Source organism: Sphaeramia orbicularis, chromosome 2 (genome assembly GCF_902148855.1).
Source record: "Sphaeramia orbicularis chromosome 2, fSphaOr1.1, whole genome shotgun sequence".
In the NCBI taxonomy this organism is placed as follows: domain Eukaryota; kingdom Metazoa; phylum Chordata; class Actinopteri; order Kurtiformes; family Apogonidae; genus Sphaeramia; species Sphaeramia orbicularis.
The window spans coordinates 22,517,232-22,541,690 of NC_043958.1; the positions used below are offsets into that span (position 1 = coordinate 22,517,232).

Consider the following 24,459-nt stretch of genomic DNA (forward strand, 5'->3'; position numbering starts at 1 on the left):
ACTATACCTAATTTAAACTTTATTTACACCTAATTTACACGGAATTTGCACTAAACAAACTTGCTTTAAATATAATTTTTACTAAATTTACATATAATTTGAAGCGGATTTCAACTTTGTAAAATCAATTTCCAAGTAATTCACAATCAATTTTCCACCAAATCACCCATTGTTTTTATTTCATACTGTCATTTTACATTTTAAACTGTCTGTACACATAATTTACACTCAATTTATACCTGAAATACACTTGGTTTACTCAAAATTTACACCAAATTTACACTATACCTAATTTATACTCGATTTACACAAACTTCCTACTGAATTTGCACTAAATTTACACCATATTCACACATCATTTATATCAGATTCACACTTTGTCTTTTTTTTTTTTTTTGTTCATGCCCTCTCTATGAGCGCCTTTGGTTTGCTGAACATCAGTAGCTCCCTTTGAAACATTTTTTTTTTCTGTGTGTGTTTTTAGCCTTAAATATAATTTAAAATAAGTTTAAGCTCAACTTTGTTCAATTTTCAAGTAATTTACAATTGATTTACACTAAATCACCTTTTATTTATATTTCATGCTGTCATTTTACATTTTAACTGTCTGTACACATAATTTACATTCAATTTAAACCTAAAATACACTACATTTACACAACGCCTTATTTATACTTGATTTACACCTACTTTATACTGAATTTGCGCTAAATATACACTTGATTTACACCATATTCACACTTTATTTACATCACATTTACACTTTGTTTTCAGCTCATTTGGCAGAAAATGACTTATTGATCAAAATAAATAAATAAAAGTGGAGTAGCATCGTAAGGAAAAAACAAATCAAACCCATGCCAGAGCTTATATAGATATTCATAACATGCTCAGAATTTTCAATTGGGCGTCCGCCTCCACACTGTGCCTGTGGAAACAGCCCATATACTCAAGGGGAGATAGATACAGAAAAGAAAAAAAAAAAAAAAAAAAAGAATGAGACAAAATGGTATGTGTAAAGAAGATAAACTCGGAATAGAAATGTGTAAAAATGCACAAACTGACTGAATAGACCGAAAGTGAAAAGGGATGCAGTTACTCTTCTGAAAATTTTGTCGGAATTGTGGGAGTGGTGTACGAACACATATTGTTTATCGCTGCGAGGAAATGCATCTATAGTTTCTAGTATGAAATGCTACATGTTGTTGCAAATTCCACTCCGTAGAGTAAGTAAAGAAAAAAAAAAAAAAAAGCCGAAATTATAACAGCCACATCCTTTTCAATTTCACATTTGATGTCAAGGCTACATATTATTACCGCAAACTTATCTCACCATCAGATCGCCATACGAGCCTTCAAAGCCCGGTCAAAATGCATATATGCTTTTGATCCAATATCTCCCCCCCCCCTTATCATGTTGCAGCAGGATTATTGGGATCACTGTCTGTCGGAAGCAATCTGAGGCCTCAGATAGAAGCATGACCAGCCAAACTCTGTTTTTCTGCTTGGTTAATCCGACAGCACCTTCTGAGGAGATCCAATTAAATCTCTCCTTCAAAGAATATGTGACTGTTGGAGCATAGATGAGATGAGAAGGATGGGCAGGAGGAGGAGGAGGAGATGGAGGGAGGGAGGGTGGGTGGGACAGGGGTCTCCGATCTTCTGTTTTAATCATTCCAGATCAGTGTCACGCTATTTAACCAGCTCCTGCACACCAGCAGAAATAAAAAAAACAAAGTGTGTTTGGACACGTGGGCGATAGATGCACATGAGTTACGGGGCTGAAGTGATGAACACGTCATACATCTTTTGATTAAAGGTGATAAGATAAATAACGCCTTAAATCTGATTTATCAGCGCGTGGTAATTAAAGGGCTGAGCGGGAATTTCACGGTGACACTGTGTATTTACACCTTAAATTTAATGCCTATTCCTCATGACGGCAGCGGGAAACCTGCTGCTTTTTTTTGACAACGAATATCATAATAAAACTCACACTGCTACTAATTTCCCCATGTTATGGTGTATTAATAAACATATGAAGCAGCAATTCACTCCACTTCAACCACAGAATTCTATTCATGACTGATTTAATTGTCTTTTCCTTTTCATTTTATGGAGAAGCCTGTTAATTAAATTATACTTGTACTGTATACTTAATGAAGAAGAATCCTTTAGCACCTTCATGTATTTCCTATTGGTCTTATGGGCTTCGGAGACAAATAACACAGGGTAGATGTGACCCAAATGACTGAATTTTATAAAGAAATTATTGATAATGACAGGTAGAGTTTTAGGATGGAAACTAGAAAGCACTTATTCTCTACTCTGGGGGTGACAAACATACGGTTTGTGGGCCAAAACTGGATCGCCAAAGGGTTAAATCTGGCCGGTGGGATGAATTTGCGAAGTGCAAATATTAGACTGAAGACTTTAACTCTTTAAAGCCTGACGTGTCATCGCTGACACACATCTCTTTTACTGTCTGTGCAATAGGTCAAATTCCAGCAAGTCTATTCTATTCAATTCTATTCGATTCGATTCTGATTATCTAAACCTGATTATTTTAACATATAATACTATTGTCGTCATATGACTGTAACCCTGTTGTAATCACCAAAATTTGAATCAGTAAATACATTATATTTATATTACATCAGTGGTTCTTAACCTTGTTGGAGGTACTGAACCCCACTAATTTCATATGTGCATTCACCGAACCCTTCTTTATTAAAAAATAAAATATGATTTTTTTCAAATTCAAGACACAGGTATATGTTTTACTGGTGCACAAAATGAACCGCGCATTAACATCACTGTGTTCAAAAAACAAAACCAATACAGTGCATGAACTCACAACAAATTCCATACCTTTTCACAAAGACATGACCTTTTTTAATACTACCAAAAAAGATAATTGCATGTAGCGTATCACAAAAAAGTTCTCGTTATACTCCTTCAGTATTTTTGTGATCATTGTTTTATTACGGCACTAACTCGGCTTTAGCGTAATACGATTTCTCCATCCGCGATGGTGCGTCGGTCGTCACATGATTGTAACTGACCAGTGCGGTGACCGAAAAATGAAAACAAACGCTACATATGGCTGCCTCCGTGGTTAACAGGAAGTAGCAAAAGTCATAACAGTGATGTGGAAAATACTCAAATAATTCATCGTCAGACGAGTGGAAGAGATTAGAAACACTTCCGGATGTGTTGTAGTGTTATAAGCAACAACAATACACCGCGTATATTGGATGTCAATCAGAGAAAGAGTCTCCGAAGCCATTTGTTTACATACACGGACCTAGCCCGACACACACACCCGACTAATGAGTCGAGTGTGTGTCTTGACCTCCGCCGAACCCCTGAGACTGACTCACCGAACCCCTAGGGTTCGATCGAACCCAGGTTAAGAACCACTGTATTACATTATTATTATTATTATTATTATTATTATTATTATTATTATTATTATTATTTTATTTTTATTTTTTTTCTCAGCAACTGTAACAAATTTCAATTGCATTTATTTTGTTTAAATAAGTTGGCGTCTCTTTCCTAGCCAGGACCGCTTCCATATTCTCCTCCTCCTCCTCCTTTTTTTAACTTCTTGTCCACATATAAATGCCACAAGGGCAAGCGTTCTGCTACTTTTTCGTATTTTTACCTCCGCCAAGGAGGTTATGTTTTTTTGTCGGTGTTGGTTTGTCTGTCTGTCTGTGTGCAAGATAACTCAAAAAGTTATGGATGGATTTGGATAAAAATTTTAGGAAATGTTGATACTGGCACAAGGAACGAATGATACAATTTTTGGTGGTGATCAGGGCTGGAGGTGGGGGTGGGGCATGGAGGCCCACTGATGTGCCTTGGTGGAGGTCTGCGCTCTCTGAGTGCTTCTAGTTGTTTTTAATGGACGGATTGCGTACGCTGATGACGTTTCATTCTTGCACGTTGAAGTCGAGTCACATATGTCGTAGGCTGCGATTCAGCTTGCGTTTTCATCGTGCAATCTACATACAGCATCGCGCAATGTGCATACAGCAAACTACATATCATACCCAAATTCATGTCGTACAGTGTTGCTTGCTGTGAACGTATAAGATTGTTAAAATCGCACCATACCTTTATTGGGCAAGTGACTACTTTCGGTCATTTCTGTGAACATTAAATACAGATCCAACCCTGTGCCTCAGTAAGGTCAAGAAGCATGTTTTTTTTAATAACATTTTACAGTGATTCAGAGAGATTTTATAGAAATTTTGAAGCTGTAAATAATGAATATGAGTGTTTTTTGTCAGTTTTGTCAGGGAGACTAACACGCAAAGGTTGAAACTTTGAATTTCAGAGTATTTCAATGAGTTCCCTACAAAGGGTTAATGGGAAATTTGGGATTAATTGTCACCTTGTTGTTTTTTAACCCTAAAAAGCCAAACGTATCATATTTCATACATGACTTTTGACTCTCTCTACATCACAAGTGTCAAACATGTGGCCCGGGGGCCAAATCCGGCCCGCCAAAGGGTCCAGTCCGGCCCTTGGGATGAATTTGTGAAATGCAAAAATTACACAAAGATATTCACTATCATTTTAGTTCAGGTTCCACATTCAGACCAATTCAATCTCAAGTGGGTCATAATAACCTATAAATACTCACAACTCCAAATTTTTCTCTTTGTAAATGTAAATATTTTCATGTTTTTACACTAAAACAAAGTATAATATCGCAAAAAATATCTAAATAACCTGAACAACTTGAAAAGTCTTAGAGAAGTAAGTGCAATTTTAACAATATTATGCCTGTTACTAAATGTTTTGTGTATTTGTAGATCCACTGTGATCTGTAAGTTATAATGTACATGTGTAAATGATGAACTGAGGCAGAATATTGTTAAAATGACATATTTTTCAGTTTGTTCATGTTATTCACATTGTCTGACAGGATAGTTTGTAGATGCAAAAATCTTCATCATGTAATTTTACTTTTTTCACTGTAAAACATAGAGAAAAGTTTGGAGTTGACATTATTTATGTATTATTATATTGGTTCGGCCCACTTCAGATCAAATTTAACTGATTGTGGCCCCTGAACTAAAATGAGTTTGACACCCCTGCTGTACATGATCAGTGTGATATTTTTTTTGTCTTGAAAAACCCGATGTATACAATTAGATACATGCAATACACAGATAATCCACCAAAGGCCTCTCCAGTGGCACTACAAGATTGATTTTAAAGAGAAAGGAGGCAGAACTTTTCCAATTTTGAAAAGGAATTACCAATTTGTTAGACATGTTTGTGTTATAGTATGTTTTTGTTTGTTCAAAAATAATAATATATGAGCATTGAGACCCGATGTATCTAATGTGATACAAAATTGAAACTCATACATGGAAATTGATATTTGGGAAAAAAAAAAAAAAAAGTTTTTGGTTGTTCAGAAGGAGCAATAAAGGCTCTAGTTTCAAAGAACTGGATGTCAATGATTTAATGCCGGGGTGTCAAACACATTTTAGTTCAGGGGCCACATACAGTGCGATATGATCTAAAGTGGGCCAGACCATAAAATAATGTAAATAATAGGATAAGAACTGATAAATAATAACTCCAAAGTTTTTTCGATGTTTTTGAGTGAAAAAAGTAAAATGCCATCATTAAAATATTCACACCTACGAACCGTACTTGAATGTAACATGAACAAATACGAACAACCTGAAAATTCTTAAGAAAAATAAGTGCAATTTTAACAATATTACGACTTAGTTTATCATCTATACATATGCGTCACAACTTACAGATCACAGTGGATCTACAAATACACAAAACATTTAATAACAGGCAGAATATTGTTAAAATACTACAAACTTCTCTTAAGACATTTCAGGTTGTTAATATTTTTTGTGAAAAGCCAGTCTGTAAATGTACACACTTTTTTTGTGTAATTTTACTTTTTTGACACTAAAACAAAAAGAAAAAAAATAGCTTTTTTTCATTATTTATAGGTTATTACAGTAGTATTTTACTAGTCTGACCCACTTTAGATTGAACATCCTTGATTGTTAATATCTTCAGTGTAATTTTTACATTTCATAAATTCATCCCAGGGGCCGGACTGGACCCTTTGACGGGCCGGTTTAGGCCCCCGGGCCACATGTTTGACACCTGTGATTTAATGGTTTAGGCTTCACAGGGTTAAAAGGTGATACAAGGTAATTACAGCAGCAGTTTGTTGAAATGAGGTTTTTATGTTTTATTTTTGTGACAGCCTAGGGATGTGGGCAAACTTTTTTAACACATATGAAGAAAAATACATCAAAATAGACACTGAGGCTATCCCTCTTGATTCATAAAGGCATATATATTATATATACAGGGTGGGGAAGCAAAATTTACAATGAACATTTAGTTGTTTTTTTCTCAGCAGGCACTACGTCAATTGTTTTGAAACCAAACATATATTGATGTCATAATCATACCTAACACTATTATCCATATTTACAATGAACATTTAGGGGTCGTTTACACGGCGTAGGATTCAGTCGACTCCGGGAAGATTTCATCGCAGATTAGCCTTCTGTTAACATGGAAACGGTGCCTAGAGTGCCTGAATCCGGAAACTTTTGATACCAGGGTCCAGGGTGGAACGTTATCGATACGCTCCGCATTTCAGCTCCGTGTTAACGCGAATCGGAGCGTTCCGGGGTAAAATATGACGTCACCGCATGCGCGCGCAGCCAAGAACCGCCAGTTAACCCACTCCAGGCCAGTTGGTGGCGGTAATGCGCCTCCAAGCTGGTTTGCCAGCCTCTATGACACAATAAAGCTGCAGAAAAAGAAGGAACAACCACAACAACAATGGCCGGTTTCAGAACAACATACGTGCTGCTAACTGTGCTCAGTTTGCTGTCGCTTCTCCACCAAAAGTTAGACTTACTGCGTCTGTACTCTTACCAGCGGAGACGCAGTTCTTATATTCGCCAATGCCTGAGTCAATCCCTAACGTACCATCGAAGGACAGTTAGGAGATCGCCAGCCACTGGTCTGGCATGACCACTACAGCGTATTCAGCCATCCTCGCGGACTCATGTTAACGCAGATCGTTATCATAGCGGCTTCGTCTTAACGCGGAATGATTTTATAACGCAAAGGAGAAATCTTTGCGGAATTAGATCCTAGTGTTGCCGTGTAAACGTACCCTTAGTTGTTCTTTTTCAGCAGGCACTACATCAGTTGTTTTGAAACCAAACATATATTGATGTCATAATCATACCTAACACTATTATCCATACCTTTTCAGAAACTTTTGCCCATATGAGTAATCAGGAAAGCAAACGTCAAAGAGTGTGTGATTTGCTGAATGCACTCGTCACACCAAAGGAGATTTCAAAAATAGTTGGAGTGTCCATAAAGACTGTTTATAATGGAAAGAAGAGAATGACTATGAGCAAAACTATTATGAGAAAGTCTGGAAGTGGAGGAAGCAACAAAAAGCGTACCAAAGCTTTTATTAAAGCTCTCAAATCCAAAATCCTAAAGGATCCAACCAAATCCATGAGAAAAATAGCAACTGAACTTGAGGTAGACAACAAGACCGTTAGAAATGCAGTAAAATATGATTTGAAGTTCAAATCTTACACAAGAACACTAAAACACTTGTTGACAACAGCAACAAATCCAACTTTAGCAATTTTTGGGAATCATGTTTATGGCCGCCTTCTAGCCCAAATCTAAACCCTCTGGATTCTGCTATTTGGGGCGTTTTAGAACATGCTACCAATAGAACATCACACAGCAATGTCGACTTTCTTAAAGATACTATTAAAGAAGAATGGGAGAAGTTGTCACCCGAATATTTGAGGAACACTTGCGCAAGTTTCAGGAAGCGTGTGAAGGCAGTTATTGAGAAAGAAGGAGGACACATAGAATAAAAACATTTTCTATTATGTACATTTTCTTGTGGCAAATAAATTCTCATGACTTTCAATAAACTAATCGGTCATACACTGTCTTTCAATCCCTTCCTCAAAATATTGTAAATTTTGCTTCCCCAACCTGTATATATAGATGCACAGAAGTTATTTTTCTTCTCCGTGGCATCCTGCAGTTGTCTTGTAGTCAGCAGAGCATGTCAGAGAAGACCTTCACCAGACTGAGTGGCCAGTAATTATAATATGCGCGACAGGTATTTTTCTGCTAATTAATTTCGGGATAGGCAGGCAACCGTGCATGTTTTTCACTTTATTAAGCAGCCGCCGTAAAGTATTGGCAGTTTAAAGGGTGGCCTACTTTCCTCAGTCTATCGGGATAGATGGATAGATAGATAGATGGGTGATGATGATGATGAAGGGGAGCCATGGGAGACGAAGGGCAGATCTAAGATGGTAAGAAACAAAAGATCCACACTGCTGGTAGACGGCTGGTTGCACATATTGTGAGTAAAGTAAGGGGTCTGTCAAGTTGAACATGTCACAGCAGAGATTCCACAACAAAGTGTCAAGCTTCTAAAGCACTAGAGGTGCTGACTCCCCCATAATGGTGTTTAGACCCATTCTGTCCTCTCCTTCATCCACACATTTGTGCAAAAAAAGCCTCTTAGGGCTCAAAACCGCTTTAATAGAAAGTCCTCCTTCCCCCTCCTAGATTGTACACTGAACACTTTTCCACGGCTAAAGAGATCCAGAACACAAATGTAATGGTTTCTCATCACAGCGTGACAGCTGCAGTGAACAACACACTGTGACATCCTGCCAAGTGGATAGTCCACACTGCGAGTGATCCCCCACCAAATCTCCAAATAACCTCTAATTGTCAGAGTGAAGTGTATGCAATTGTCCCAGCTGCCTATGGCATGTTGAGCGCCCTCATGTCTGCCTTTATTAACTCACTTACTGTTTCACATGTGTCACCAAGTCTAGATTGCTTATGATAAAAGCCTGAAATGGGCTCTGATTTACCAAAGAGTAGCCACTCTAGGATCAGAAAAGAGTGTCTGAATATCTAATGTGACTCCTTGGATCACCTTGTTATAGCTATAGGTGATAATGTGTTTCAGTCTTTTTCAGCTTAGTTCTAATGTATGTTTAAGCTTTTATTTTTCAGTGTTTTTTGATTCAGGCTGCATCTTTTCTGCCTGACCTTGAGCTGTATTCTGTTTTAGGAAATATGGGCTGGATGTTCTCTCTAAACTTGTTAACCCCTAAAGACCCAGAGCTACTTTTGTGGCTGTTCTCAAATGAATTTTTCTCTTTATTTGAACAATTTTAAGTGATTTATCACCATTTATTATAATATTATCCGATGTATTTCATGTTCTTTTTTTTTTTCAGTTAACTCTTTAAAACACAGGTGTCAAACATGCGGCCTGGGGGCCAAATCTGGCCCGCGGGATGGATTTACAAAGTGCAAAATGCAAAAATTACCCTGAAGATATTAACAGTCAAGGGCATCAAACTCAAAAATAACAGCATAAAAACCTATAAGTAATGAGTCCCAAACGTTCTTCTTGGTTTAATGTGAGAAAAATCATGATATTTTGCCTCTAAATAATGGCAACACCAATTTTTTCTCTTTGATTTATTGCCAAGAACATTCAATTCTGATATTTTTTAATGATAAAATATCAATAACCTGAACGAATATGAACAACCTGAAATGTCTAAAGAAAAATAAGTGTAATTTTAACAATATTCCGCCTGTTTAGTGTCTTTGTAGATCTGATCTGTGATGCACATGTAGAAATCATAAGTTGAGGCATAATAAATACTCAAATTGTATTTACTTTTCTTCAGAAATTCCAGTTTTTTCCAGTTATTCACATCTTTTTTGTTTTGGATAGAAATAGTTTCATCATTTAATGTTATTTTTTGCACTAAAAAATTTGGAGTTGTCATTATTTATAGGCTTTTATGCTATTATTTTATTAGTCCGGCCCACTGGAGATCAAATTTGATTGAATGCGGCCCCTGAACTAAAATGAGTTTGACACTCCTGCTTTAAAACCTGACGTGTCATCGCTGACACACCCTGCGCATATACAGTTTGGATGGCTGTAACTTTTTCACAGTTTGTGCAATTGGAAAAATTCCAACAGTTTCTGAAACCTGAGATGTTGCGCTTTATATATTTAACCCTTTCATGCACAGTGGTCACTCCAGTGGACAGTTCTTCTCCAGCTGTTCTCTTGCATATTCATGAGTTTTGTTGTTTTATTTGCATACATATGTAACTTTGCTGCTCATGATAAACCTGACCTGCACTGACATGTTTTAGTGTAAATCAGTTGCTAATTGTTATTAGACTGTAATTAACAGTTTTCTGAAACAATTTTTTTTTTTTTTGCATATCCTCCTGAGACCCAGCAATGCATTTTGCCCTCTATAAGGGACAAAAGTTTGACAGTTTTACTCAAAAACTGCTATGCATTACTGTTGAGCCACATTCTGTAATAAATTCCCATTATGTAATAAATGTTCAAAATGTAATAAGAATGTCATGTCGTCTTGTAATAAAGCCACATTATGTAATAAACTAATGCATTTTGTAATAAACTACCTCAATGCATTATGTAGTAAATTTTTTCGCATTATATAGGAAGTTATTACAATTTGAGAAATTTATTACAAAATGCACTTGACACATTTTTATTTTCAGGAAAATGTAATGTGCTAAATTAATCTTTAAGCTGTGTGGTTAAAGTTCGGATTCCATTACCTGTAGCTCCTGTGACTAATTTCTTCTAAATTGCTCTGAAATTATATTAATTTGGATTGCTATTACAAAATGAACCATGTTATTACATTTTTTTAATAAAAATGTGTCAAGTGCATTTTGTAATAAATTTCTCAAATTGTAATAACTTACTACATAATGTGAAAAAATTTACTACATAATGTGTTGACGTAGTTTATTACAAAATGCGTCAGTTTATTACATAATGCGGCTTTATTACAAGATGACGTGACATTCTTATTACATTTTGAACTTTTATTACATAATGGGAATTTATTACATAATGCGGCTAAACAATTACAAAGGACATTCCATTAAAAAATCAATCAATTAATAAAGATAATGTTAAAAATGTATCTGAAAAAACTGTTGCATTATGCAGTTTCCAATCAAGACAATTTTTTAATGTAAAAAAAGATAAAACCGTCAATTTCCTGGTTCTGAAGAGGATTTCATCTCCATGAAATCATTAATAACTAATATTAGAGTATGATAAAATGTGAGAAAACATTAGCAATGTAGCAATAAAATGTTTTTATTTCATAGTTCTCACACAGTATATCACTTTCTGATGATGAGTTTTAAATACATGGTTCTTTGCTTCAAAAATTAAACACATGGTGTCCAGCTGAGTGGACATTTTTGTGACTCCATGAAAAATAGGGTGATAAAGAAAAGTTCAGTTGCATTGTTTTTTTCATGCCTAGAGAGAAATAAAAACACTCAAGAAAAAAATATTGACTAAAGTTCTCATAATTCATGCATGAAAGGGTTAATTGGGTCATTACAGTAATTTCACTCATGCCTGTACTAGAAGCTGGAAAAGAAGCCGTTTTATCAGTATTATAACATACAGTAAATTGTAAATGACTGCTAGATTTGGAAAGTTTAAGCGCTCTGGAAAAATGGCCAGATACATTCACTCACAACAGAAGATTTGGACTTGGTCTCTAAGGGATATATGCTAATGCTAATACTAATACTAGGTACTATATGTGTATTAGGATGGGTAAAATGCAGAGACTGAATTTATCTACAAGAATAACACTGGTCAACAACAAATTTATTGTTTTAGTTTTTTGAGCTGATTTAGGATAATTTTGGTGTGCTGAATCCAAAAATCACATTAATTTTGCTCAATCAGGTCAACTTTCTGAACGATGCTACATATTGGCTTTTTAACATTTTTGCTTACATTTATGGGCATTTTCACATCACATGATACAAAATTCTTTCAGATTTCTTGCAATAAATGAGTTCTGAAGATTTTACTTTTGCCAATTTATGATTGTTTTTTTTAATATTACAGGTGAATGAAATGGCTTCGACTAGAAGATCTCTGCTACATCTGCGGTGAATACATAATAAATAATAAATACATCCTGTTAGAAAATGATTTTTTTTTTTTCTCTTAAAACCTGTTTTGGGTGAGAACCATATAAAAAATCAACTGATAAAGTCACAAAAATGTAATCAATTTTGTGAGACGATCAAATTTTTCAAAATGAAATTAGCAAAAAAAACTGACCTGACTGAGAAAAAAACAGATGTCATTTTTGGATTTAGCGGTGCAAAATGGTCCTAATTCAGTTGAAAAAACCTAGACAACTTGCAAAAAACATTTTTTTGTAACCCAGTGTAATAAAGCAAATTAACTGTTGACCTTTAAAAAAAGAAAAATGAAAGGAAGTTGCATTCTTAAGAGATTTGTCACCATTCATTATGATATTATCCTATGTATTTTGCATTATTCAGTATAAATTTCTATTTTTCCCTATATTTAATACACTGATCATGTAGATGTTCATGAAAACTCTGAGTAGATTCAAAGGTTATTATATAAAAACAGAGAAAACTGAAAAAAAGTGACTTTTTCAGCAAAGTATATCATTAACTGAACATAAAAACAAGCCTCAAACACCACATTATGTATAGATTATTATGTTATTATTTTACTGGTCTGGCCCACTTTAGATCAAATTGGGCAAAACGTGGCCCCTGAAGCAAAATGATTAAAATTGAAATTAGATTTATAGAATTAATAAGATTGAAATTAAATTATCATAAATAAAATTTAAATAATAAAGAAAAACAACAAAACAAAAATGAACCTCCGCCATATCTGCATTTGAATAAATACCTAAAACATTGATACAGTACGTTTTAATATCAATACAGTATCGTGAAATGAAATGTCGCGATATATTGCAGAACCGATATTTTCTTTTTTCCTGGAAATAGGTGATGTTGTACCAGAACTTTCTACTTAGAATGTGACTGAAGGACAGGGCTGAACTAATATGACTAGAAGCAGTAACACACACAGTATATGCATATTTATTTCTAATACAAATTGCATAATGAGTTGCACTAAAAGTATGACCTTACAACATACAACAAGTGGGATGAACCGAAAAGGTTATCTAACAGGAAGTGGCAAGTTCAGCTGTTTGCACCAACAAAATGTCAGTTTTCATATATTTGACTTTTTTTTTTTTTTTTAAATTATGCACTTTTAATATTTAATTATATTACTAACATTCAGACGATTCATTATGAGTCATGAGGTTGTGTTTACAGTTCATAAAATATATTGAATATGACATTTTAATTACTTCAGGCTAGCTGACTTTATTAACTTAGATGTGTATAGAATAGAATAGAATAGAATAGAATAGAAATAGAACAGAATAGAATAGAACAGAACAAAATAGAATAGAATAGAAATAGAACAGAACAAAATAGAATAGAATAGAATTGAATTGAACAGAACAAAATGGAATAGAACAGAATAGAACAGAAAAGAATAGAATAGAATAGAGTAGAATAGAATAGAATACAAATAGAACAAAATAGAATAGAACAGAACAGAATAGAATAGAATACAAATAGAACAACATAGAATAGAATAGAATAGAATAGAATAGAATAGAATAGAATAGAATAGAATAGAATAGAATAGAATAGAACAAAACAGAATAGAATAGAATGGAATGGCATAGAATAGAACAAAACGGAATGGAACAGAACAGAATAGAATACAATACAAATAGAATAGAATAGAATAGAAATGGAATAGAATAGAATACAAATGGAACAGAATAGAATACAAATAGAACAGAATAGAATACAAATAGAACAAAATAGAATACAATACAATACAATACAATACAACAGAATACAACAGAACAAAACGGAATAGCATAGAATAGAATAGAACAGAATACAATAGAACAAAACGGAATAGAATAGAATAGAATAGAATAGAATAGAACAGAATAGAATAGAACAGAATACAATACAATACAATACAATACAATACAACAGAACACAATAGAACAAAACGGAATAGAATAGAATAGAATAGAATAGAATAGAATAGAATAGAATAGAATAGAATAGAACTGAACAAAACAGAATAGAATAGAATAGAATAGAATAGAATAGAATAGAATACATCTTTATTGCCAGTGTTACAAGAACAACAATGAAAATCAGTTTAGCTGCTCGGTTTCTGTTTAGCAGCAGATTCTTAAAGTGCAAAAAGAAAGACCATACCACAAAAATTACACTGAAAATATACGTATATTGACAAATATTGGCAATATACAAGAATACAAGGGAATGCTAAAATATACAAAAAGTCAACTCTATATATATATATATATATATATATATATATATATATATATATATATATATACATATGAGGTAAAATTTAAATAAATAAATAAATAAATTTAAAAAACAAGGTTGCATAATAATAATGCATAATATAATAATATAATATAATAATAATGCATTTTCAGTATCAGCATTTGGCTACTATAGGCCTTTCCCTGCTCCAAACTGTTATTATTTCATACCTGTACAGTTTCTGTGATTTTTTTTTTTTTTTTTTTTCATTACTTTGTTAGTTTTGTTGATAATACCGTTGATTAACAAACTAATCACACAAACTATTTTTGATTTACAAATGCCTCCTCCCCTGGTGTCCACATGCATCACAGGTTACATTAATTCATTAAGTCGCATTATTGGCTAATGATCAGTCTGATGAAATGAAACATACATGAGGATATGATGAGCGATGAACGATTGGGCTGTGATTGCTCATGAATGATCGAGTATATTTGAAGCTCATCTCTGTCTCCAAACATAAGCTTACGTTGAACCAACTTAATCATTTAACCCCTTAACAGCTGAATTTATATACAAGTATATTAAAAAAAAAACATATTATTTGTGTTTTTGGTTTTAAGTAGATGCTAAATAAAGTGGGGATTGTTCATTTGACAAAAGCACATAAAATAGATCAAGTTTTGGGTATGTTGCATTTTTGCAACAACAGGCGATAAAGATAAAAGACTGCGCTAAGTGGTATACCTACAGAGTATGCCAACTTCTTTTTCCATCAGAATTGTGTATACCCACTTCTAAATCCCCCTAATGTGCACCATTCAGTAGTATCCGAGTCAAATTGCTCATGTTTTCACCCAATATGGTGGAGTCATGACCCGCCCTACTCTGCCTCTAATTGGCTAGTACTCACTGTCTTCACTGATTAGATTGGTTAACTTTAAGCATGAGGACTGATGAGCCAATAAGAGGCAGATTAGGGCGGGTCATGCCGAGGAAAATATTGCTAACTTAGTGCCAGAGCCAGGGCCTCCTCTGGAACCTGATTGGACACCTCAGGCGCCAGTGTCAACCCAGTTGATTGACAGGTCACTGCACGTCTCGTTGAAAGATGCGCGATAACTGGAAATGCGAACAAGAAAGGCAGAATAAATGTCTTTCAAATGAGAGGACCTACTTTCATGGAATACATAATTCTGAGGTAAGTTTTAAGGTGGTTTCAGAATGAGTCACTGTTTTAAAGTATTGGTCATATGACTGCACATTTAGAGGAGAAATTTTGTCACCAATAGTTAAACTATGTAGGCTAACGTTATGAAAGGCTAACGTTATCCTATGTTTGCCTCATGTTGAATATATTTCCATTCATGCAGCTGCTTGTGTGACCAGTAAAACCTACAAACTACTCCTGATCAAGTTATAACAATTTTATAACATTGAGCAAATCCTATTTTTGGGATTTTTGGGTAAACTAAATAGAGTAGTCTTATATGTCACTATTTCTACAATGACGTTTTTCTGGACTACTTCTGGAAAAAAAAAAGGGCAAAAATTTTGAATATACCCACTTCTCCAGGGACCACTACACGACTGGTTAACATATGTACAAATAGCGTATACTAGCACTATGCCTTAAGTTTGTCTTCCAAACTTTATCACTAGGAATATTTTTGTTTTTGGAAACATAAGCAAACACAGTTTTGTCGCAGCATGAAAGGAAATCTTTGTTGTGAAACAACACAGTGATGCAATTTTTTTTTTTCCACCCACGCAGCAATCCCCGTTTTCTGTGAGGTTCTCCCTCTTCGGCTGCAAAATGACGGCACAATTGCATGACGAAAAAAGAAACACGGCTGTCTTTGATATGCCTCTTCTCTCCATGCCTTCCCCTCAGTTCTTGTTGCAGGCCTTGCTCACCAGGGACAGATAATTGTCGAGAATCTTGCTCACTCTTCCTTCTCGTTCCTCTGCCTGGCTGTAATGATGGTAAGCCTTTTGAGGTGCAACAGGGCTAGGAAACCAATTACGGATTCTGAGTTTAGCAGACTTCAGAAGAAGCCAGTAGGACCACACTGCTGCACTTTGTTGGGTAATAACACAGAAATTAGCCATTAACAGCGGGTTTATTTTGAGATCTTGCCCTGGATGAAATCGGAGGATTCTTTCTGTGAGCAAATTTGTCAGAAGCCACAGAACGTATTAAAGCAAATTGTTTAATTACAAAGGCTGCAAGACGAGGAGATGATAGGAAATGAGAGGATTTTTTGGCGTTTTGGGTACTAGAGTCTGAGGTCTCTCTTCATTTTAAGCTAGATAATCCTCTAAATCAAGTCAAATGTGTAGCCTGGTCCTCCTTCTCAAAGGAAGAGAATCAATTACGTATGCAAAACCGTAATCAGGGTTTCTCAAAAATCTTTGGAACAAATGGGTCAACATGTTGTGTTGCATGAATAATAGCACACGCTTTTGCACTTGCTCACTTCCCTCCTCCCTCCGTCTTGTCTTCCTCACCCCTGCTCAATCACTTTCTCTCTTCCTACTCACTCGAGAATGAATGCCTCAGCTGCAAATTTCCATCAGACTTGTGAAATGAGTGCCAAAAACAAAGACTGCAGCTGTGTTTTTAACCAAGGGAAGCCTTTTGTCTTGCAGGGAAAACTTGCGGTACCGTCAGCCCCCCCGCCCTCCTTCAATTCCCCACTCTTCCTTCGGTTGTGTCATCCGAGTTAGCAGCCAGGCCCTCTTTCCTGAAAGCTTCGTCTCCTCATGAGACATGCAGACAGAATGTTACATGCCGCTGCTTATAAGCTCATTATTTCCACAATAAGGCTTGTGGCTGTGCACGCATGACAGTAGAAATTAGCTAGCAGGCATGGTGGACGTGAAAATGAGACGTACAAGTCCCAGCCAAAACTTAAGCCGAGTTAAAAAATAATCAGTACTTTTACTAAAATGAAGGAGAATCGGTGTACAAAAGGTGTGTTCTTTGTCTTTATTTTACTGCGTTTGTGTCCCATTTAACCCTTTATTGGGCACTCATACTCATACAGAAACACTCTGAAATTCTAAATTCCTACCTTAGTATGTTATTGCAGGACATAACTCTTTAAGACGTTATTACTTTTATGGATTTTTTCAAAAATGTATACTGTCGTGTAGAAAATGAAGGTCAGTGAAGTTACCATATTTGGTTCCTTGCCAATAACCCTTTCAACCTTAAGTCTAAAATGATCCACCTGGAGTTTTTTTTTTTCTTATTTTGACTAACTAAAAGTTAGAAAATATCCTGTGAGTGACTCCGTTTGCACATTTTTCCAGAGCACTTAGAACTTTCAAAATCTAGCAAATCATTTACAGTTTACTGCATTTTGTAATTTTGATAACATGGCTTCTTCAGGCATGAGTAAAATTATCATAATGACCCAATAAAACCTATAAAGCACAACGTCTCAGGTTTCAGAAACCGTTGGAATTTTTCCAATTGCACAAACAGTGAAAGAGTTACAGTCATCTAAACTGTATATGCACAGGGTGTGTCAGCCATGACACGTCAGGTTTTAAAGGTCCCGTATTATGCAAATCTCACTTTGTGAAAGTTTTCTTATAGTAGTGTGTGTTGCAGTAGCCTCATTATGAGGTTCGAATTTGAAAACTGTCTGTTTCCTCCCTGCCTTGCTACACCACATTTTGTGAAAATGCCTGCTCAAACGGCCGAGTTTGAGTTGGGTCCGCTTATGACGACATAAGCGGATTTAACTCCTCCCCCTGACTGTGCCCCCACCCTGCATGAAAAGGTAAGCCCCGCCCTGGCAAAGTACCTCTTGGACAACAAACATGGCGAAGGCGAGACACACAAGTTGTGGTGTTGTTGGCTGCACACACCAACACGATAGTTTATTTTTGCTCCCCACTTCCGAGCCTCTCCGAAAAAAGTGGCTGGATTCTATCTTTGATGGTCATGTACCAAACAACATTCCCAAACGCTTGTATGTGTGTGCCCGGCATTTCACGGACGAGTGTTTTTCGAACATGGGCCCATACAGCTCTGGGTTAGCACAAAGACTCCGAATCAAGAAGGACATAGTACCAATGCTTTGTGACCCAAGTACAAGTGTGGGAGATGTAAGTTCTTATCATTTTTTTGTATCTTTACTGCATAACCCTACATTACAGATAGGCTGGTGGTTGATGGGTACGTCTAACGTTAGCATGGCAGCTAACATAGCTCGGTTACTGCTGCTAACGTTTACGTCCCCGTTAACATGCAAGAGCTGATAATATGAAGAGACATTCAACAGAACTACTTTGAACACGGGCCTTTTGTGGTTGGCATCAGTAGAGTTAGCATCAAGCTTGTTAGTAGCTGCCTGCATTAGTGGTGGCAGGCGTCTTTCCGTGTCAGGTCCACGAACCCGACACAACACCGCCGTTTTCCGTCGGGGCTCAATCACGCCTCAAGGCAAAGAAAGCCAGTGTTTGGAAAGACGTTCTGTCTGAGACGTGTGTATGATGGCTTCACAGTCAACGTTAGCGCGTAGTACCGCTAGCGAAAGCCGCGTCCTCTCCCAGAGAGGGGAGGGGGAGTGGGCGTGGACAGATGCATTCATTTGCATACCCGGAAGCAGGCCCAGAAACAGCCTGTTCTGAGGAGGGCTGGTGAGAGGGACTTTTTCGACCGCTGAAACTCCGAAAAAAAGGATGATTTTGGGGCGAACAAACTTTAATACTGTTTTTGGGCTTCTGAGACCTATATGACGTGACTGAAAAATAGCATAATACGGGACCTTTAAAACAATAAGAAGCAAAAACAAAACAAAACAAAACAAAAATCTGGGAAGTATATATGAAAAAATACAGTAAAAACACATATAATTGGAAAGGAAGATGTATTTTAGAACATTAGAACAACATTTTTACTACCCTAGCCAGCCATCCGGTTTTCTCAGTGTATTCAAAATGGAGAAAACAGTCTAGAAAATTTAAATATGCCCAATCTATTCTATTCCGACCTATCACAAGTCTGGGGGTCGGGTGTTTCGCAATGTGTCGCACGAACCGACTTCTTTTTTTCGCAAGTCAAAGGTTATTAGTTAAGAGGGGAATGTAATTTCAAAATTAAAAACAGGACAACAACCTTAAAAAGTTTTTGTTTATCTATTTCTGGTGTGAAGGAATTCAAGCAAAGTCCAAATATTAACCAGTTTAAGAAAATGTACAAAAATATTTTGTTTAGCAGTTATAATTGATAGTTATCATTACTGACTAGTGTCATTTACTCATTGATATGGCATAGGGATTAGAGGCAGAGAAGCCTATGTGAATGTATATGTGTATGTATGCAATTGTTCATGTATATGTAAGTGTATTTGTATGGGTATGTATATGTGTATGTATGTGAAATAGTATTTTAACCCATTAAAACCCAAATATCCACCATCTACCAAAATCATCTACTGATATAAACTGTTTAATCCCTGATGATCGACTAATCCATGTCAGTAATTAGTGTAAAATACAGTTCTTCATCTTTTCATGCTCATCAGATATGACCCATGTGGATGCTCAGAGGCTCCGTTGTTACCGTGGAAACACCGTCATCTTCTACAACATTGATTCACCAGTAAAACCAGTGGAGTTGGATCAATGACAGTGGATGGAAACACTGGGTTCATGTTCAATTAATGATCTATTTTGCTGAAAAAAATAACTTTTTATTCAGTTTTTTTTTTTCTTTTTTGATATCCTATAATCCTCAACTTTACTCTGAGCTTTAATGAATATCTACATGATTAGTAAATTAAATGTCAGAAAATACCCGATTTTCACTGAAAAAAAAAACAAAAACAAAAAACACAAAATTCAGAAAATAATATTACAATAAATGGTGATAAACCACTTAAGGATGGTTAAAGACAGAGAAAAATTCATTTGGGAACTGCCACAAATGTCACACTGGGTCCTTATGGGTTAATTTAGATAGTTGAATTCTTTAGTTTAATCACATATTAGTCAGTATTAGTTTTAGTATTAGTCAGTATTAGTTAGGATTCCTTTCCGTCACTAGATTTTTTTTTTGTTTCACCGGTCAGTCCTTAATTTTTTAGGATATGTCACTTCTTGGTCACATACTAAACTGACAGATTTATGATTACAGGACTTAGGTTTTATCTTAGGCACGCTTTTAAATACACATGCCCACAGACGATCGTAAACAACAAGAGATAAGAGGTAAACACGGTCATTATGGGGTTTTGCATTGAGTTGAGGAATTACATCTGCTTGACTTTAGAATAAGATGACACCAGTCCATTTTCTGTGATCCAACCCATAGTTTGAAGATCAGTTTACAAGGATTATAAAAGTGATGTGCATGGCAATGTTCAGGATCCATTTCCCTGCTTGGGGTGTGGATCCTCAGCTGAGTTATATTTTGTTTGTGATCAGATCAAGTCAACAATAAAATTATAAAGATGAGACCAAAAAGAATCCGGACTTATTCTTGGAGCGGCCAACAAAAGTTCATGCTAACATATGTATATGTAAGTGTATTTGTATATACAGACCTGATCGAAATCTTAAGACCAGTTGAAAAATAGCTAGAATTTCCCTTTTGCACATTTGGATCTTTATGAGGTTTTAAGTAGAGCTACAATATACAAAAGCAAGAAGGGGGAGTGAGACAAAAAGCACTTTGAAAAAGTAATTTATTGAAAACAACAAGTAAACTGAAATAGGCTGTTTATCAGCTGATCAAAAGTTTAAGACCATCGCTCAAAAAATTACAAAAAACTCTCCAAACCAGAACAAAAAATGTTCTCAGTAGGACTCAGTAATGAGTAGCTCCACCGTTCTTGTTAATCACTTCAAAAATTCGTTTGGGCATGCTTGATGCGAGTGTTTCCAGGAGGCTGGTGGGAACATTGCTCCAAGTGGTGAAGATGGCTCGACGAAGGGCATCAACTGTCTGGAACTGATGGCCATTTTTATAAACTTCCCTTGCCATCCACCCCCAAATGTTCTCTATGGGATTTAAATCAGGGGAACATGCGGGATGGTCCAAAAGAGTGATGTTATTCTCCCTGAAGAAGTCCTTCGTCAAGCGAGCGTTGTGAACTGCAGCGTTGTCCTGTTTTTAAACCCAGCTGTTACCACACAGACGAGGGCCCTCAGTCATGAGGGATGCCCGCTGCAACATCTGCACGTAACCAGCCGCTGTTTGACGACCCTGCACCACCTGAAGCTCCAGTGTTCCACTGAATGAAAAAGCACCCCAGATCATGATGGACCCCCCTCCACTGTGCCGGGTAGAAAACATCTCAGGTGGGATCTCCTTGTCATGCCAGTAACGTTGGAAGCCATCTGGACCGTCAAGGTTAAATTTTTTCTCATCAGAGAATAAAACTTTTTTCCACCTTTCAGTGTCCCATGTTGGATGCTCCCTGGCAAAGTCTAAACGGGCAGTTTTGTGGCGTTGTAGGAGACGAGGTCTTTTAATTTGTTTTTTGTTTTTGAAACCCTTTTCCCGCAGATGCCGTCTGATGGTTATTGCGCTGCAGTCGGCACCAGTAAGGGCCTTCATTTGGGTCGAGGACCGCCCTGTGTCTTGACGGACAGTCAATCGGATCCTCTGGCTCAGCGCAGGTCTAATTTTTTTGGGTCTACCACTTGACTTTTTTGTTCCATAATGCTCAGGATCTGTCAAAAAATTTAGAATGACTGTCTTACTGCGTCCAACCTCAGCAGCAATGGCACGCTGCGAGAGGCCTCGCTTATGCAGCTCGATGATCCGACCACGTTCAAGAAGAGAAAGCTTCTTAGCTTTAGCCATCAGGAGGGCATGACCGTGTGAATGCCCGACAGAAAATGAGAACTTTGAGCAGATTTTGGCGTTTATAGCCTGCGGTCTTAAACTTTTGATCAGCTGATAAACAGCCTATTTCAGTTTACTTGTTTTCAATAAATTACTTTTTCAAAGTGCTTTTTGTCTCACTCCCCCTTCTTGCTTTTGTATATTGTAGCTCTACTTAAAACCTCATGAAGATCCAAATGTGCAAAAGGTAAATTCTAGCTATTTGTATTTATATTTATTGAAGTGCATATTGGCAGACATGAGCAAGTGGCAGCACTGCAAGACAGTGACCTTGAGCAAGTAAACACACCCCCATTTTAGTAACCATGGATCAGTGGAACGGGCAACAGCGTGCATTAGCCATAAAAATGTTTTATAAAAATGGTGATAGTTTGACAGCTGCGCAGAGGGAGTTCCGACGTTTTTACAACTTAGGACGTCATGGTGCTGTTCCATCAAAACACGCGATAAAATGTTGGATAAATAACTTTGAAGAGACTGGATCTGCCCTAAAGAAGAAACCAACAGGACGACCAAGAAGTGCTCGTACTCCGCAGAACATTGATGTTGTACGCGAGTCTGTCTTAAGGAGCCCACAGTGTTCAATTCGTAAGCTAGCAGCTGCGGTTGAAATGTCCTTGAAATGTTTCTTAAATGGCATGTTTTAAGGTTTCAATTACTATGAATAAAATATTTTTCTTCCATTACTCTTGGTTTTATTGGATTGTTAAAAAGTTACCGTTTTTTTGTGTCACTGTTTTTTTTGTGTTTTTTGTGTTTCTTTTTAGTGTATATTACTATTTTTTGCTTCCTTGAATTTTCTTTTCTATATTATGTTGTGCAAAGAAGTCAATTAGTAGCAATCAGGAAGCTTGTATCATTTCCATATTTGAAATAAATCAATTAAAAAAAAAAAAAAAAAGTCAGTTCCAAAGACCGCAAATATTTTTACAACTTTTGTCAGTTGTTGACTTGACTCAAAAATAAGGTTTGAATTACAGTTTACACCCTGTATTCTTAAATTTCTCTGACAAAAGTGTCATGTCCGTCTTATCTGCGATTGGTTTATTCAGTGCCTGTTAGTCCCGCCTTCATATTTGGACTCAAGCCTCGCGATTCCAGACGGATTTCTCATTGAGAAAGACGGCTACATTTTTAGAACATTACAACAACATAAGTGCTGATCCAGACACCTGTCCACATCCACATTATCACTTTGAACATCATTCCTTACATTAGTACCCATTACTTAACGGTACCTAACAAAGTGAGGTGGACCTTATGGACTCTGTAGACCACATTGGACCTGAGATTGTTCCCTCACTGTAAATGTTGCTGCCACTGTCTTGTAATATGCATGGAAATGACAAAAAATAATCACTTGCCTGATCAAACGAACTACAAATCAACATTTGAGACCGCAGTTATCCGTAAGAGGTGTGGAAGGAAGTAAAAAGTGAGAATAATCTCGGCTTATTGTGTCTCGTTTCATAAGGAGAAGGTGAAACACTCCACTCATGGTATATGTACTTTAAATAACTTGAACGTTTTAAAAAGATTTCTCTGCAACATTTATTTAATAAGGTCATTATAAGAACAAGTAATGTGATTTTTTTTTTTTTTTTATAGAATGAAAATTGTTCCTCTGGGTGAAAAGTAATTCTTCCCCAGATCCACTTTTAGTAGAATTTGTTCGAGTAGTTTCAAGGTAAGTTAGACAGGAGGAATATCTTCAGGGGCATTTCAAGTTTTTAATCCAAGGCAAGCTCTCAATTTACTGAAGACTGAATGAATACCATGAAAACTCAAATTAATTTCATACAAAAAAAAATAAAAATAATAATAATAATAATAATAAAAATACAGGATGTAAGGTGGGAAAATGAAATGTTTACGCACGAGTAGGAGAAGAGTTTGTTTAATTCCAGAGCTGTGAAGTTTTATCAATGGCAGAATCAATCCCAGAGAGGGAAGGTGTCAGAAATAGGAGTCCCCGCTGCTCTTTTTTTTTTTTTTTTCTCCTTCATCAACATATTGCAGAATGTGCGGCCTTGCTGTGGGGAAGGTAGTGGAGGGGACAGAGAGGCTTGCAGCGGGGGCGGAAAGAAGTGAAAGATCTTCAAAGCATCTGCTTTACAAGTCTGATGTATTCTCACCAGTTGTGTTAAAATCCTTTGTGTCTCATTAGGCTGCGATTTTGGGACGGTGCCTTTGTGCAGTGGACGAATTCTGTTTGAAATGCA

At 36.3% G+C, this 24,459-nt stretch overlaps 1 long non-coding RNA gene across 1 annotated transcript in view; it reads left to right on the forward strand.

Moving 5' to 3' along the window:
* The window catches only part of LOC115435950 (uncharacterized), an 82,022-nt gene extending 58,657 nt beyond the window's left edge, over positions 1-23,365 (forward strand). Inside the window, exon 3 of the long non-coding RNA XR_003937758.1 lies at positions 23,300-23,365. This is a non-coding gene — a long non-coding RNA (uncharacterized LOC115435950). The remainder of the gene's footprint in view (positions 1-23,299) is intronic.
* Positions 23,366-24,459: the final 1,094 nt, after the last annotated feature.